Source organism: Pipistrellus kuhlii, unplaced genomic scaffold, assembly GCF_014108245.1.
Source record: "Pipistrellus kuhlii isolate mPipKuh1 unplaced genomic scaffold, mPipKuh1.p scaffold_m20_p_16, whole genome shotgun sequence".
Taxonomy (NCBI): domain Eukaryota; kingdom Metazoa; phylum Chordata; class Mammalia; order Chiroptera; family Vespertilionidae; genus Pipistrellus; species Pipistrellus kuhlii.
In genome coordinates, this window is record NW_023425471.1 from 3,237,486 (window position 1) to 3,255,742 (window position 18,257).

The 18,257-nt window shown below is 40.8% G+C and overlaps 1 protein-coding gene across 1 annotated transcript in view; it reads right to left on the minus strand.

The window, feature by feature from the left end:
• AP1S2 (adaptor related protein complex 1 subunit sigma 2) overlaps positions 1-4,240 on the minus strand; it is a 40,080-nt gene extending 35,840 nt beyond the window's left edge. Inside the window, exon 1 of the mRNA XM_036439559.2 lies at positions 4,222-4,240. The gene's annotated coding sequence lies outside the window, so the exon portion shown is untranslated. The remainder of the gene's footprint in view (positions 1-4,221) is intronic.
• Between the last annotated feature and the right edge of the window lie 14,017 nt (positions 4,241-18,257).

An 18,257-nucleotide genomic window follows, 5' to 3' on the forward strand; every position in this document is an offset into this window, starting at 1 on the left:
CATACATTCAAAATACAACAAATAGCCGAGACTGGTTTGGCTGAGTGGATAGAGTGTCGGCCTGGGGACTGTAAGGTCCCGGGTTCGATTCCGGTCAAGGGCATGTACCTTGGTTGTGGGGACATCCCCAGTAGGGAGTATGCAAGAGGCAGCTGATCAATGATTCTCTCTCATCGATATTTCTAACTCTCTGTCCCTCTCTCTTCCTCTCTGTAAAAAATCAATAAAATATATTTTAAAATAAAATATAACAAATAGAATTTTACTCCAGTAAAATTAATAATAAGAAAACCAATAAATTTAATTTAAAAGCAGGGGAGGATGGGTGGGAAGAGATCAACCAATGAATTTGTATGCATATATGCATAACCTGTGGACACAGACAATGGGGTGGTGAGGGCCTGGGGCTGGGGGAGATGAGAAGAGGTTAATGGGGGAGAAAATGGGGACCAATATAATGCTTTCAACAATAAAGATCTTTTTAAAAATATATATATTTTATTGATAGGAAGGGAGAGGGATAGCCAGAAACATCCATGAGAGAGAAATATTGATCAGCTGCCTCCTGCACACCTCCTACTGGGGATGTGCCCACAACCAAGGTACATGCCCTTGACCGGAATCAAACCTGGGGCCCTTCAGTCTGTAGGCCGACACTCCATCCACTGAGCCAAACCAGTTAGGGAAACAATAAAGATCTTTAAAAAATAAAAATAAATTAAAATGGCCAAATATATGGTAATGGAAGATGATTTGGCTTTGGGTGGTGGGAACACAATGTAATATACAGATCATATATCATAGAAACTTACACTTGAAAACTATATGGTCCTATCAACCAATCTCATCCCAATAAATATAATAAAAAATAATTTAAAAAGTCATTTCATTCAAAATTTGTTTTACAAATGAGGAAACTAAACCCCAGAGAGTTAAATTGTTCAAAATCAGAAACTAAGTAGCAGGTGAGGAACTAAGATTCCAAAGTTCTGTCTATCTACAGTAGGTGATTTTTTCCTAGAGAAAATCACCTCTACTGTCCATAAACTACTAGCCTCTATCTCTACTTCTTGAATTTTATTAGTTTTTTCTGCCTCTCTTCCCCTACCGTAGCATGTGAAGTATTCTCCTTTTCATCCTCCTGATTATTGCAGTATGTCAGACCAACAGACTGGACTATCTCAGCACCTTCCTGCCACCTGGTCCCATTTACTTCCTTCTGAACATGGTCATTTAAGTGTTTTTACTGAAACATAAATCCAATAGAGATTAGATCCCCTGCTTAAAATGCTTTAACTTCTTTATTACCTCATTTAGTAAGTCTGGGCCAGGCATTCACTGGGTACTAGGGATAAAATAGAGAACAACTTAGACATAGAACTTTCTAACAGGTTCATATGGTATGGTTGGGGTGGGGCATAGTTTACACTCAGTAATTCCAATATAGTGGAGTGTTTCTTTTTTTTTTTTTAAATATATTTTTATTGATTTTTTACAGAGAGTAAGGGAGAGGGATAGAGAGCTAGAAACATCGATGAGAGAGAAACATCGACCAGCTGCCTCCTGCACACCCCCTACCGGGGATGTGCCCACAACCAATGTACATGCCCTTGACCGGAATCGAACCTGGGACCCTTGAGTCCGCAGGCCAACGCTCTATCCACTGAGCCAAACTGGTTTTGGCTATAGTGGAGTGTTTCAAAGGGGAAAGGCCAAGGTGCTGTGGGAGCATATAAGAGTGCCTAACCCAGAGTCTTGATGGTAGTGATGGATGGTGGGGTCAGAGAAGGTTTCCTGGAGTGCACAGCCTTTAGGCCAAGATTGAAAAGACAACCTGGGAGTTAGCTGCAAATACAGGGCAAGAGTACCCCACACAAGGAGAATAGCATGTACAAAGATGAAGAGATGAGTGCATTACTGTCTTAGGGACCTGAATGTGGCCAGGTACTCCTGGGTAAAGAAGAGTCCTCAGAGAATAGGAGGACTACATCATGCAAAGTCTTTCGAACAAGCTGAAAACATTTGGGCTTTGCCCAGCTGGCGTAGCTCAGTGGTTGAGCATCAACATACGAACCAGGAGGTCTTGGTTTTATTCTCAGTCAGGGCACATGCTCGATTTGTGGGCTCAATCCCCAGTATGGAGCGTGCAGGAGGCAGCTGATCAATGATTCTCTCTCATCCTTGATGTTTCTATCTCTCTCCCCCCTCATTTCCTCTCTCTGAAATAAATAAAAACTGAACACATTTGGGCTTTCTATAAGGATATTGGGAGACAATGGAAGATTTTTAAGCACGGACAATGCCATTATCAGATTTGAGTATTGGAGTTTCAGAAAGCTCACTCTGGATGAAAAGTGGTTAATTGTAGGATATATTGTAGTCAGAGTTTAGTTGTAGATAAAATAAACCATTATAACTGATACAAACAGAAGCAGCCTAAAAGTGATTGAAAGAGCTGGAAGAGGAAAATCTAGGATGAGTTTCCAGGAAAACATTCCAAAATAGCACTGCAGAACTTGACTGCCAGGGAAATGCTGTGCCTGCCATTATCAGTGGAATATTAAGAAGCTCTTTCCATAACTGCTGGCTTCAGGCCTATACTTCCTCTGTGGTGACTGAGAATTCAGAAGTTGCTGCCAACAAAATGGATGCCATGGACCTTGCCTCTTTTCAATTGTGTGGCTAGGAACTGGACATCGGACTTCCTCTTCAACTGACATTGAAAGCCAAATGCTTCCATAAATATTTTTGCCAGCAGAAACAGCAGAGGCAAGCCCCCTGTTCATGATATATCATTTCCCCTCTTAAATCTTGGATGGGCACACCTTTATTGTTGGAATCTACATCAAAACCAGAAGCCTAGTTGAGGGGTTTAGTTTTCCATTTTCTGGAAGGAGCACCACAAGGACATTAAAATGAATATTGAGTAAGCAGATTCACAATGTCCACTGCAGAAGTCTAGACTGGTGGCCAAGAGACCAATTGAGACCAATTGTGTAATTCACATGAGAAGTTAAGGTAGCTTGAACAAGAAATAAAGAAAAGGAGATAGATTTGAGAGAATTTAGGAGGTAGGATGGATTGGTGCAGTTTGGTTTGATGTGGGAGTAAGGGGAGTGGGTATAAATTCAACAATGATACTGGGGGATGATTCCCTGAGAAATGGACCTGGTAGAGAAATGATGAACCCATTTGTCAACCTTCAAATCAGATATCTATAGGGTCTTCAAAGGGATAGTAAGAGTTGTTGACATAAGTCTGAAGGCTCAGGAGTCAGGTTAGGGCTGGAGCTAGAGATTTGTGAGTCATCAGCGTAGAACTGGTAAATGAAGCTGAGTCAGAGGATGAGATCATTCTAGAATAATGTATGCAACAATAATATTGTTTTTAAAAGTCCTGTTAAAAACAGAATTATAATATGGTTCCCATGACGTTTTTCACCTGGTGTTACTCCTATGATTATGTTAGGTTATCAGGCCAAAGGGAATTTGCAGACATAATTAAGATTATTACTAGTCAGTTAACATTAAAATAGAGAGATTATCACATTGTAAAAGACACAAACCTGGCAGGAGGGAGGTAGCAATCAAAGACTCAAGTCAGGAGGACAGCACAGACCTGTAACATTTTTTTGTTTGGTATTCCTCACTCCTTCTAAATTCAGTAGCCCAGTTCTTTAGGGAAACTGTTTTCTTCCCCTACCATCATCACTCGCATTCCAAGGATGAAAATTAAAATAGAGAGATTACCCAAGTGGGCCTAACTTAATCATATGGCATTCTTTAAGAGAGTTTTCTCTGACTGGCAGAAGAAGAAATCAGTGATTTGAAGCATAAGAAATATTCAGTGAGGGGAATTTCTTCATTGGTGAGTGGGGGGGGGGGGGGGGGAGAAATGTGAAAGGACTTGAGAATAGCCTCTAAGAGATGAGAATGATCCCAACCGATAGTCAAGAGCACCAGCAACAACAACAAAAACCCAGGAACCTCAGTCCCACAACCACAAGGAACTTAATTCTGCCAACCATCTGAGCTTGGAAGAGGATCCCAAGCTCCAAATGAGAACACAGCCCCAGTTTATACACGACTGGACTCTTGACCCACAGAAGCTGAGAGATATTGATGCTGTTTTAAATTGCTAAGTTTGTGTTGATTTGTTATACAGTAATAGAACACATACAAATACCTAGGATACAACTCAGGAATATTAACTTCCAGGGGCAGGCAGGGGGAAGCCTCCACAGAAGACTGAGAAGCAGCGGTCAAAGTATGGGAGGAGATCCAGAAGTATGTGGAGTCATGAAGCTAAAGAAACAGCTTCAATAAGAAGAAAGTTGTCAAGTGTGCCAAATATTGCTGAGAATTCAAACTGAAACAGAAGGGGCTCACTAGGTTTTTTAAAAAAGCCATTTGAGTGAAGTGATGTGTAGAAATACCGCAGCATATGGATGAAAAAATGGAAAGGGGAGGAGTGAACACAGCTCTTTCAGGAAATTGTATTTAAAGAGGAGGAAAAAATAGAGAGGTAGCCGAAGACGGGGCATGGCATCAAGTAAGAGATGCTGTTGTTGCTTAAGGAGGGAAAGACATGCTGATAGGTAGGAGTTAGTAGAGAGGGAGAGGTTGAAGATATGGGGGAAACAAGTAAATATTCAATACTACAAAGATGCTGAGTAGTGAGGAGGTGATGCAAGCCACAGCACAGGTAGAGAGACTAATAAGAGAAGGGACATTTCTTCCATTTTGCTCAGAGCAATGAATGATAGGGAAGGAGCTTCTTTATCACTGACACAGAAGAGGAAATTATCTGCTGGCTGTGAAAAAAGAGGTGGGGATAGGTTGAGCAGACTGAAGCAGGTTTCAACTGGAAACCTTGGAGAACTTGAGAGAGGCTTCTGGAGCAATATGAAAGGATAACCGAGGGCATGGAGAGTATAGTGGAGATGAAACCAGTGACTGGGTCATCCTACACTTAGTTGCACTAATAGAGGATTGAGATTTGCCAGGTGGTTGAGATAGAAGGAGAAACTGAAGTGATAAGCGACGGAATTCAAGTCAAACAAGGAAAACAGTGGCAATGAAAGAGGGGAGGGAGGCTGTGGATGATGATAGAGCAAAAAGAAAGGAAGTAATGGGGTTGAGGAAAAGGAAGACCTTACCTCTATTAAGGCCAGATTATAATTAGAGCAACTGAATGAGACACTTGGAGGTATTGGAAGATGTCTATGTGAATGCATTATTTCAGAGGCATGCAACAAATACGGGCAGAGCTGGTGGCCAAGTGAAAAGGAGGTGAAGGTCACTGGAGCAGAGAAAACCACGAAAGGGACTTGCTTGAGTGTTGAGTAGTGAGTCATCTATGTGGATGTCAAAGTAGCGGGACTTAATGGAAACGGTGACAGGAATATAGTTGCTAAATACTTCAAAGGAGGACGAGGAGTGGTATATAATGGCAACTGGAGGAGTAGGATGTGGGTGTTTTTTTTTTTTTTAATAAAAATAATTGATTGTGATACAATTCACACATCATACAGTTCACCCATTTACAGTGTGCAGTTCAATGGCTTTTAGTGCTCTTATATTCAGAGTCATGCAACCATCACCACAATCAATTTCAGAACATTCTCAGCACTCCAAAAGGAAACCCCACACTCCTTAGCCATCACCATCATCCTACTTCCCCATCCCTTCTCAGCTCCTGGCAATCACTTATCTGCTCTCTGTCTATGGATTTGCCATATACATGAAAGCATACTACCTGTAGTCCTTTGTGTCTGGCTTCCTTCACTTACCTTAGTGTTTTCAAGCTTTATCCAAGTTATAGCACGCATTGGGATTATATTTCAGAGCATTATTTTAATGGATGAAAAGAGCTTAGGGGAGGAGGTCAGGCAAGCACTTCCCCTGGACACCAAGTCAGCTATGGTCATTAACATTCAGTGCTGAGAATTGTTATAAGTGCCTCTTTCTCTTAGGAGTATTTAAAATAATTCAATATGAAATGCTAATGCATGCTTCTTCCCTCCCTACCCCCAGCAGTAAATATTAAAAGTCTTATTTAATGACAAAAACTGAGTCAGTCATTGTTGCTTCATGTAAACTGCTCGCCTTAGAAACACATTCATCTTGTAGAGGACATAATGAGCAAAACTGGCAATGCCCTAATAAGCTCCAAATTAAGCATCCATAATGCACGGAATATAAGAATCAGCCAAAAAATGTCTATTTATTGATCATTAGCATTAATAAGAACAGTAGCAAGTGTCTTTGTTCTGTTCACTTAAAAATTATAAAAAACAAGGTAAGCAAGCAATTAGGAAGTTAATGCGAGGATTCTGTTTTCATCCCGATACTGCAATCATTTATTTCCTAACAGGATATAAATGATTGCAGTATCAGGACCTAACCTATTGGCCTTAGAAGCCCTGTATGGCTTCAACTTCTCTGGTCTTTGGCTAATTTCCAACTACATTAGTAACAGATACTGTGACAATGGAATCAGGGCCTACTAAAAGCAATAACACCGAACGAATACATCTGCCTCCAGGAAATGTCCATTACCAATAAGTATAAGAGACTGTTGTCTGTATGAAGGGACCAGAGCCCCTTATTAATACTAGTGGAGGAAGTAATCCAAGGAGCTAAATGTGCCAATGAGAAAAGGAAGGCTCTCTGAGGAGCTCAGATTGTAAAAGACACATCCAAGCTTGGCAGGAGGGAGATAGCAATCAAAGACTCAAAGCAGGAGAATAGCACAGACCTGTAATAACTGATGCAAGAAAGCCTAGCAATGGGGAACTGAGACTTGCTGAAGGCTATTTGAATTAGAAGGTTCACAGCTGCAGTGTATCTTTGTTTGCTTGCCTGGTATCCCTCACTCTTTTATGCTCAATAGGCCCATTCCTGAGGGACCGTGTTTTCTCCTCCTGCCACCATCACTCCCATTCCAAGGAGGCAAACTAAACGTATGCACCCTTCAGGTTTGGACAAATCATATTTAAGAATATGAAAACATTTTTCAAAAGAGATTTGTAATATATCATCTGCAACCTGTGGGAAATAGAAATGCTTCTTGAAGTCAGGAGATGGGCAAATGCCCTAGTTTTCAAAAATAGGGAGAAAGCAGGTTATGCAAATGTTAATGGGGATTTCAATATTAATTCTCCATTAAGGATATTATGTGGGTGGTGTGTGACTCCCAGAGAGAGAAGAGGTGATCCTTAAAGAAACCAACATGGATTTATTAAGATTTATTAAGAAAAGACAGCCTGACAGACAGGCCTGCTGTGTGTGTGTGTGTGTGGTTTGTTTATTACACTAATAGATCAAAGAAAGGGATGCTGTGGACGTAAAGTTTTCTGTATTTCCACAAGGCGTTTTAAGACTTTCATAGTATCCTGGTAGGAAAGATGGAGAAATTGCATGGATGATGAGATAATTTACCAGCATTACCACTCTATCCTAAGAGTGATGATTAGTGGATCTATCTTTGTCAAATCTGGCATGTTTTGTCAAAGGTCAGAGCTATTTTCCTAGCATAGTCATTTTCAAGTAACCTGGATATGAGCTCAGTGGATCTGGTTATTAATGTCTGGAGAACAAGAAGCTGGGAGGCAGTAGCACTAAAAGCAGATGGCAAAGCAGATTCCAAACTGCCATTGCCCCTGGAATGATGTGCCAGCTAGTATCTTTTAGAATAAGGCAGGACACATGTGTGAATAAATGCATAAATGGCCATCTCTATTAAAATGAAATTTAAATAGGAGAAGTTTTAGTGTTCTATCCTTGGAACCAAAGTTAAGTGTATAGGGAGTACTTACTAACTAGGAGCATGTGGAAAAGAAGATTGGAATTTTAGTGGCCTGAAGCCAGTAAGACCCAAGAGTATGATGAGGCTACAAAAGAAAAGAGAAAAGAGAAGAGAAGAGAAGAGAAGAGAAGAGAAGAGAAGAGAAGAGAAGAAAAGAAAAGAAATCTTGGATTGTTTAAATAGAAATATATTATTCTGACTATTCTATGCTTTTGATGATCAAGCTTACTATACTTTGATTTATTATGTTCAATTCTGGGAAACATATTTCATGAGGGACATAGACCAACTACAACTCCTTCATAGGAATTATATGATAGAGTGCTATAAATCAGGACATATGAGCAACAAGGACAAAAGGATGGCTCTCCTGCATCATTGAAATAGATGGGATATAAGAATTTATTTCGTTCAAGAGGAAAACAAGGATCTGTGGATGAAAGTTACCGGGCGGTAGGTTTTAGATAAAATATAAACAAGTACTGCTAATCATAAGGAATCTACTGTAGAAATACGTGAGCTTCCAGTTGTTTGAAATATCCAAACATAACATGGCAGCAGGGATTCCTTCACTACATGAAGGGCTGGACACTCAGAACCTTAAGCCTCCTTTCAATTTGGGGGCCCTGCAAAGCCCACTTTGTTTGATGATGATGATGTGTGTGTGTGTGTGTGTGTGTGTGTGTGTGTGTGTGTGTGTATGTGTGTGTGTGTTACCTGTGGTTGAGTAGGCTCCAACTCCCAGCGGCTCTATGGATGAGTGATGTCCAGAATGTCCTGTTCTCAACAGCCCTGCTCAGCTCCTGCCTATGGCTTCTTTAATGGAGTCAATTCATTTCATATTCGGTCTTTTTTGCCTGCTGCCTTCTATCTTCCCAGCATTACTGTCTCTTGCAAAGAACCCTGCCTTCTCATGATGTGCCAGCTTCAGGTTTGTCATTTTTGCCTCCAGGGATGTTTCAGGTTTAATTTGATCTAGGACTCAACTTTTTTATCTTTCTGGTAGTCCACAGTATCTGTACAGCTCTCCTCCAACACTGTATTTCAGATGAATCAAATTTTTTCCTATCAACCTTCTTCACTGTCCACCTTCCACATCCGCACATAGCAATTGGGAATGTGAGGGTGTGGAAGATCTGTTTTGGTCTCTAATGACAATCTTTACTCTTAGTGATCTCTCCGAATTCTTCCTTTGCTGTCCTTCCTTGTCCTGCCTTTCCTGGCTGTAATCTCCATCTGAATTGATAACTGAACCAAGGTAAACAAAATGAACAAACTATAGGTCTTCATTGTCTATGCTAACGCTGTGTATTTCTTTTATAGTCGTGATGTATGTCTTCTTGATGTTCAAACGCAGTCCTCTTTGACACTTTCTTCTTTCACTTTCATTGGAAATCATTTCAAATCATTGCTACTTTCTGCCAGTAAGATGGTGTCATCTGCTTATCTTAAGTTACCAATATTTCTTCCACCATTTTCATTCCTCCTTCTTCTGAGTCTAGCCCTGTTTTGCATGTATGTTCTAAGTACAGATTAACAGGAAGATAAAATGGACCCTTGGTGACACCTTTACCTCTAGGAAAGCATTCTGTCTCTTTATATTATGCTTGGACAGTGGCTTGCTGTCCAGGTTATAAAGTACTGAGGCATGCCCATTTCTCTCAGGGCAACCCATGGCTTTTCATGATTGATGTAGTCCAAGGCTTTACTGTAGTCTATAAAATATAGACTAAAATTTAACTTATTTACACTATAATATTTTTATTTAAAACATTTAGTTCCATGCCCATGTCTTTCCCTAATCTAATCAGTTAACTACAGCTAAAATGTCCTAACTTCATGATTATGTATAGGTTTGTTCAAAATAAAATGGCATGATGGTGACCAAGTTCAAGGCATGTGTTCATCATTAGCCTAGAATTTTCCTGCTGCCCATTCTGTGTCTAGGACTGAAGCTATAGTTTTCCCAAAATGCCTGGCCCAGAGAGAAGCAATTGGAGGGTTCCTGCCATAACCAAGCCCAGAGCCCTGATTGTTTCCTTCCTGTTCTTAGAAGAAATTGGCCTCCTCTGTGTGATTTGAAGTCATGAATCTGGATCACAGTGAGCAGTACGCTTTGCTTAATGAATCCTTAGGAGGACAGAGAAAAAAACAGACTCAAATACATGCTGGGGTGGTTAGCCAGCCTTTCCCTGAATGCTGTCCCGCTCCAACCTACACTGAAATAGGGAGGCTTTTCAGTAGTTCTGTCTGTTGAACCTAAGATGCATAGTCTATATTCTTGATTGATTTTAATCTGGCTTGGCAGCTTTAAGTATTGTGGCCTTCTGCAAGCAGGAACGCTAGTAATGAGGGCTTTGTATAAACAGCATAGCTGCTGGGCTCTCTGCCTCATTTCCCGCCTTTTGTCTTCTTGACCTCATGTTCCATCACCTGCTAATGTCAGACTCCTATGGCTTGCTCATGAGGAGATAAGTCAAAGAAGTAAGGGAAGAGAGTAGGGGATAGATGAATAATAAACAAATAATCAGATGATGCTGGGTGCTACCCTTCTCTGCATCTGGAACTCCAGACCTAGAATATTAAAATTCCTTAAACAAGCTATGTTCTCTCCCACCTCAGTGACTTTGAACACGGATAGAAACCTTCCTCAGTTTTCAGAAAATCTCAGCCCTTTTCACCTCTTCAATGAGGCCTCCTTGACATTCCCATATTTTGGCCTCTCCTATGACCTATTGTTGTCTGCCCACTCCTAGTAGTCCAGAGGCTACTTACTAGCAGCAGCCATGTCTTTTTATTTTCTGTAACTCAGAGACCTTACATAATGGCTGGCATGTAAAGATTGCTCAATAAGTCTTGGTTAATTGACTGAATAGGGCAAGAGAGTTGAAGGCCTACCCTCATCCTATCTAAAAAAAGAGTAATATGCAAATCGACATTACATATTATGTAATAAACTAGAGGCCTGGTGCATGAAATTCATGCACAGGCGGGGGTGGGGGCGGTTGTGGTCAAAGATGGCTGTCTCCATGTGAACACAAGATGGCCACCACAAGATGGCCAGCAGGGGATGGCAGTTGGGAGGGACCAGGCCTGCAGGGGAGGGCAGTTAGGGGTGACCAGACCAGCAGAAGAGGGAAGTTGGGGATGACTGGGCCTGCAGGGAAGGGCATTTTGGAGGGATCCAGGCCTGCAGGGGAGAGCAGTTGGGGGGTATCAGGCCTGCAGAGGAGCAGTTAGGCTGGAAGGGAGTGGATAGGGGGTGATCAGGCTGGGAGGCAGAAGCAGTTAGGGGCAATCAGGAAGGCAGGCAGGAGAGCAGTTGGGAGCCAACAGTCCTGGATTGTGAGAGGGATGCCAGATTGGAGAGGGTGCAGGCTGGGCTGAGGAACACCCCCCTCCCCTGTGCACAAATTTCATACACCAGGCCTCTAGTTTATTACATAAATAGTATGGAACACCCAGGATATTGCAGGGAAGCCATACAATCCAAAAATAAATAAGTAACTCTGTGACAAGTACCAAGAAGTGAGGGGAATGGAGTGACAGAGAAAGACACACAATAAGCAGATAAACAAATAGGTCAGGAGGTGATAAATAGCAAGAGAGATAAATTGTAGGGAGGGGCTACTGGAGTTGTTATTTCAAATAGGGTGGAAAGCCTCCCTGGCAAAGTGATATCTGAGCACAGATCAGAAGAAAGTGAGGGAATGAACCAGTAGAATCTGGGGGATAAGCCTTCCAGCAAAGAGAACAGGAGCATGCCAAATCTTACTACTTGATGGGAGGAAGTGTGGCATATTTGATGTAAGGAGTTAGAAGGAAGCTAGCATGGCTGAAGTAAAGTGAGTGAAGAGGAAAGTGGTGAGAGGTGAGATGAAAAAAAAAAAAAAGAGAGAGAGAGAAAAGGAAGGAAAAATAGACAAAAGATGCAGAATCCATTGCCTCTAATTACTAGGGTTTGGACCCAGGTGAATATGGTAAACCATCGGAGAAAATGAGACCCTGAATTTGTGTGGTTGGAAAGTAGGAGACAAGCCAGAGGAATGGAGGGGAGTAAGGGAGGAGGGGTCCTAATTCTGAAATAGGAGACAATACTAAAAATAACATTCTAGTATACTTAATGTTCTTCCCAGGTAGTTTATTATCATATTCAAAGAATAACATTTAAACATCAGCACAGGAAATTAATGAGTTGTAGGCACTAGGGTAGTGGGATCACAAAGAACATCACATCACATACTTTTACTTGTACCGTCACTAATGATGCTAGGCTGGTTGATCAAAGTAATGTGGTACAAATAGCATACAGAGATTTCTGCAAGTCATTTGGCAAGGTCTTGGTATCCTTCTGAAAGTTGGATAGATATGATCTGAATGGTCATCCTACTAGGTGGCTTTGTTCTTTTTTAATTTTTTTTATTGTGGCAAAGTACACATAATTTATAATTTACTATTTCTACCATTTAAAAGTATACAATTCAGTGGTATTAAGTATATCCCCAGTGTTGTGCTACCATCACCAGAACATTTTCCATCACCTCAAAAGGAAATCCTATACTCATTAAGCAATCACTCCCCATCCTCCTCTCTCCCCAGTCCCTGGTAACCACTAACCTTCTTTCAGTATCTATTGATTGATTTATTCTGGATATTTCATAGAAATAGAATCACTGTAGCTACACTATTTTCCATTCCCACTAGCAATGTATGAGGATTCCACTTTCTCCACATTTTTGCCAACACTTGTTATTTTCTAGTTTTAGCTTCGTAAAAACAAACAAGAAAGAAAGAAAGAAAGAAAGAAAGAAAGAAAGAAAGAAAGAAAGAAAGAAAGAAAGGAAGAAAGAAGGAAAGAAAGACCCAGCTATCCTAGTGGGTATGAAATGGTATCTCATTGTGGTTTTGATTTATATTTCCCTAATGACTAATGATGAGCATCTTTTCAGGAGCTTACTTGTTGACTATTGCTACATCTTCCTTGAAGAAATGTGTTTGTTTCAAGTCCTTTGTACATTTTTTAATTGGGCTGCTTATCTTTTGTTGTTGAGATGTGAGTTCTTTATATATTCTAGATATTAGCTCCTTTTATGATTTGAAAATATTTTCTCCCATTTTGTAAGTTTTTTTTTTTTTACTTTCTTGATAGTATCCTTTAAGTCACAAAAGTTTTTAATTTTGATGAAGTCCAATATTTTTCTTTTTAGCTTGTGCTTTTGGTACATGCCTAAGAATCTGTTACCAAATCCAAAGTCATGATTTAACCCTAGGTTTTCTTCTAAGAGTTTTAGAGACTCTATCCACTGATAATCTACAATATATATTAATGGAAAAGTTGGAAGGGAGCACCCTCTATATCACATAACAATGGGAACTGGAGGCCTTGGGCAGTCTGTGAGAGGCCAGGCCTTCTGCTGAGAGAAACAGCATGTTAGAAGCTCACCAGGAGAGTTGATATTTCCCAGCACCCACTCAGTCTTCAGATCTTCAGACCATACAGACCCTTTTCCCCAGGGCTCATTAAACACTAGCTTCCTTTCTTCTGGAGCAGAAGTTAATGGGGCTTTAAGTAGGGTTTTCACAGTTTGTCAGAGGTTAGGAAAGACGCTATGAATAGGTAGACTCCAAAGAGTAACACAGAGCCACTCATGCAGCTATGAAGAGCTCTCAGTGCACACATGGGTAAGGAGTCCCAAAACTATATCCCAAAAGGTGTTTAGGAGTCACTTGGAAGCTTCCCCAGGTCTTTTTTTCTTTATTAAATATATTTTATTGATTTTTACAGAGAGGAAGAGAGAGGGATAGAGAGTTAGAAATATCCCAATCAATTGCCTCTTGCACACCCCCTATTGGGGATGTGCCCACAACCAAGGTACATGCCCTTGACCGGTTCGATTCGGGACCTTTCAGTCCGCAGGCCAACGCTCTATCCATTGAGCCAAACCGGTTTTGGCGCTTCCCCAGGTCTTGCAGGGACTGTTTGACTTGGTCTGGGGTGATGACCAGACAGAACAGGAGATATTAGCTTCTGCACACAATCCTCTCTCAGCTATGAGGTTTTCTAATGCAACTTTACTGGCTTTTCTGCCTCCCTCTTCCACTTTTAAGGACCCTTGTGATTCTATCAAACTCACCCAATAATCCAGGATAATCTCCCTATCTTAAACTCAGCTGATTAGCAACTTTAATTCCTCGTTGTCATGTAACATTACATATTCACAGGTTCTGGGAATTAGAACATGGGTGTCTCAGGAGTCCATTTTTTCTGCTTGCCACATCTCATACTTAAAAGATCTCCAAACTGTTAAGGAAGAACCAGGGGGTGGAATTATGGCAGCTTTATCATACTACTTTTTCCTTTCATTAGATACACTGATCCAGGGCTTCTGCAGTCTTTGGGCATAAGCATTGTGAACACCTAGTCACTGGTCATTCCGACTCAGCCAGATGATTTGCCAACAACCCCAGGGAATATGTATCTATCCCCTCCCTCAGCGAACCCTCTGTCTTTCCAAGACCATAACAGTAGGTCAAGTGGCCTTGACCCCACAGTAAGTGACAGCTATCCAGTTTCATGGCAGGGACAAACACTATACACCGTGCATAATGCTGGGGCAAGGAAGGTTTATTGAGGAAACATAGAGGAGGGCCAATGAAATGTATGACAGATTACATACCTTGTGCATACCACCTCCCAACTCTTATCTTCCCATAGAGAAGTGTTTGAGGACACGGCACACTTGAAAGCACCAAGGATTGACTCCAGTAGAAAGACTGCTCCTCTTTGTTTAGAGAGAAATAGAGAGGGACCGGAGGCACCCAATCAGGAGTGCGCCATCAGGAACTGGGAGGACTTGGTAATCCTCAGTGCAATGCCTTGCTGAGGTGAGAATCACGCTAATCTGGAATTGGCAATCACACTTCTCAGCTGAACTTTTTGAAGTCTTTCCTAGGAGACAGCCTGTTGCTAGGCTCCTGAGGAGGGGCATAGCCCCTTCAACAGACTCTCCGTCTTCAGATGGCAAACAGATCAAATTATCAGATGACAGTCAAATGGAAAGTGTACCAAATTCAGGATTTTGAAATATTGAAGAAAGCCAGAAAGATAAGTAAAACCTAACCAGACAATGTTTATTTGTGATTTTTTCTTCTTTTTTTTTCTTTTCTTTCTTTTCAAATGTGTCCAAATACTCCAACATCATGGGGTGAAATGGGTCAACCACAGAAAAACCTCAGACATTTTCTAGACCAACAGATAGATAGATAGATAGATCGATCTAGATCTAGATATATATGTACTAGAGGCCCAGTGCATGAAATTTGTGAATGACAGGGCGTCCTCTCAGCCCAGTCTGCACCCTCTCCGATCTGGGACCCCTTGGGGGATGTCCAACTTCCAGTTTAGGCCTGATGGAAATCCCTCTCACAATCCTGGACTGCTGCTTCCAATCGCTCACCTGCCTGTCTGCCAGGTCACCCCCAACTGCCCCCTCCCTGCCAGCCTGGTCACTCTTAACTGCTACCCCCGCTGACCTGGTCACCACTTACTGCCCCCCTGCTGGCCTGGTCACCCCCAACTGCACCACCCCTGCCAACCTGGTCATCCCTAACTGCCCTCCCTGCTGGCCTGGTCACCCCTAACTGCCTCCCCCTGCTGGCCTGGTCACCCCTCATGGCCCTCCCATGCAGCTTGCTGTTCAGTCATTTGGTTGTCCCTCACTAACCCTCACTGCTGACCTGGTAATAGGCAGCCATCTTGTGAGGGTGTGAGGGTTAATTTGCATATTACCTCTTTATTATACAGGATATGTAATTCTGAGATTAATTTTAAGGACTTAGTTTTTCCTTCAAAGAGTAACAAAAGCTTGAGAGAATGTCTGCCTGCTGAAGAAAAATCAGCATAGAAATAGCAGCTAGAGCTCTTAACAAAACCCAGAGGCTACCCAAGTAGCCTACCAAGGAGTGCACTAAAAGTTCCTGGATTTATTTCCAACATCCCATAGCAGATGGATGTTAACATTTCAGCACTATGTCTCTCCTTCAGTCTTAGGAGCGCCTTTCACTAAGAATGTTCCCCTCCAGTTACCATATATAATGCAATTAATGAATGGAGTGTGTACATGCAGGTGGGGGTGAAGATAGAAAAAATTTAATTTAGATACAAAAGCAGAAACTGTATATTATTCAGAGTCAACTTCCCCACCATAAGTGTAAAAAATCAATAAAATATATTTAAAAAGAAAAAATATTTTCTTTAAAAAGAAAAACTTCAGAAAAACAAATTCATATATCAAAAACTATGACTATCCTAGCAAAGAGAAAAACAGGAATTGTTCTGAAACACGGGATAAAATTTAAGTGCTATATCTGAATAAGATGACATCTTCACGAGCAACACATAAAATTCAAGTCAGTAGGGAGCCATTGGATGATTATAAAACAACAAAGCTGAATCTCAAACTGTCCTCAGGTAGGCAACTTCAAAATCATCCTTTCTTTTAATCTCAGTACTATCCATTTCAAATCCATGTTTTCTCTTAAAGTTGCTTGCTGACCAGAATGTTGTTATTTGATAAGTTAGAAAAATAAGCATAGAGAAGGACACTAATCCCAAGAAAGGCAAGTTTTTGGAAAGCTGATAACAAATAATCACCTCTTTTAGATAAAAATCTGCCTCAAAGAAGATGGGATGCATACTGAATTAAAAAATAAAAAGAAATAAAAATTTAAAAAACCCACACACAAAACAACCTATCTTTCATTGACAATCCTCAAATCAATGATAAAGATGAAAAGTCCCAAAGAGAAATGCTGAAAAGAATATTACATCTTCCTGCTTCCCCAAGATGTCATTAATTTAGCACAGGAAAACAGGTGGATATATACTTTTCATATATTTTTCCCTCTTACAATCTATCCATAAGTCTACAGTAATAATTAGCATGATGGGCTGAAACACTACTACTGTTTAATTAATATGTGAACATCTTCATATTATTATTATCAGGAATAAAAATGTCAGACTATAGACTGAGCCCAACCATCTGGTTTCCCATTCCCTACAGGGAATGTTTGGTAGGAATTGATGTTGCTAAAACAGAATTGTTGGTGTATTTTAGAAACCATGACTATACTGAGGTCAAATATGGAAATTCAGCTTCTCTCTGGGATTTCCACTGATTCCTAGTGTCTTTTTTCACCCACCTGCTCCCTTTCCTTCAAACTTCTTTAGGCGTCCCTAAATTCCTACCTCTTCAGTGTGCATGCCCCTCTGTTCAGTGGGCCTAGTCAAATGTCGCTTCCATTATCACATTTGCCCCCTCCCTCAGTCATGCAATTAGGATCAGCACGTTTTCCTGTTTTAATTGTTTTTTTTCTGCGAAGCAGTATACCCCTTTACACTATCACCCTGTATGAGGAAACATCCATTTTGCATCCCACTTTGTCCTGACCGCAAAAGAGGAATGAAATTGTGTTTGAATTCAAGTCAGGGGTCAATGGATTAAGAGACAAAAACTTGCCCAGCCTGCATGGCTCAATGGTAGAGTGTCGACCTGTGAACCAGGAGGTCACAGTTAGATTCCCGGTCCGGGAACGTGTGGGGATTGTGGCTGGATCCCCAGTAGGAGATGTGCAGGAGGCAGCTGATCAGTGGTTCTCATTATTGACGTTTCTATCTCTCTCTCCCTCTCCCTTCCTCTCTGGAATCAATAAAAAAAAAATTTTTTTTAAAGAGACAAAAACCTTGAAGTTCAAGGCTCATTTGTGAATATAGCTTAGACATTTCAAGAAACCATGTAGGTCTTGTTTGAAAAGTAAATATAAAACTAAAAGAAACTTAACTGCGTGGTTAATGTGGAAGCCTCCTATATAAACTTAAAACTTCTGATCTTGTTTTTAAGGAAATGTTTTAAAATTTCTTGCAATAGGAATCATAGAAATCCAACCAGCAATAAAAAGCTCCAAATTGTAGAGAAAATATTGCAATTCTCCTGAAAAAGAGCCCTACTTTCTGGGAAGAAAAGTGCAAGTTGGCCAGCCCTGACTCAGCACAGATGGGACAATAATAGCTTAAATTGAATTCTTCTGCTGCAGGATTATCTATTTCATTAGGGATTTAGACTCAGACAGAGAGCTGGGCAGTTTTGCTCATTCTTATTCTCAAAATAATAATATTCTTTCCTTGAGCCAGTCGATTTTATTTAAAGTTTTCTATAGCTAAGACTGCTATAAGCTCTAATACTCAGGAGGATCTCTTGTATGTTGCAAAGAAATGGCAGAGGTATATTACTTTTTATGCTGCAACTGCAATGATTCCCCCCCCCCTTTCTATCTCATTTTTATTTAAGTTACAGGAAGACAGAAAAAAAAGTTCACTTTCTCTGTCATCCCTAGTCTATGCCCTTGCTAAATTGTTTTCAGCTCAGTGAAATATGTTTACACAACAC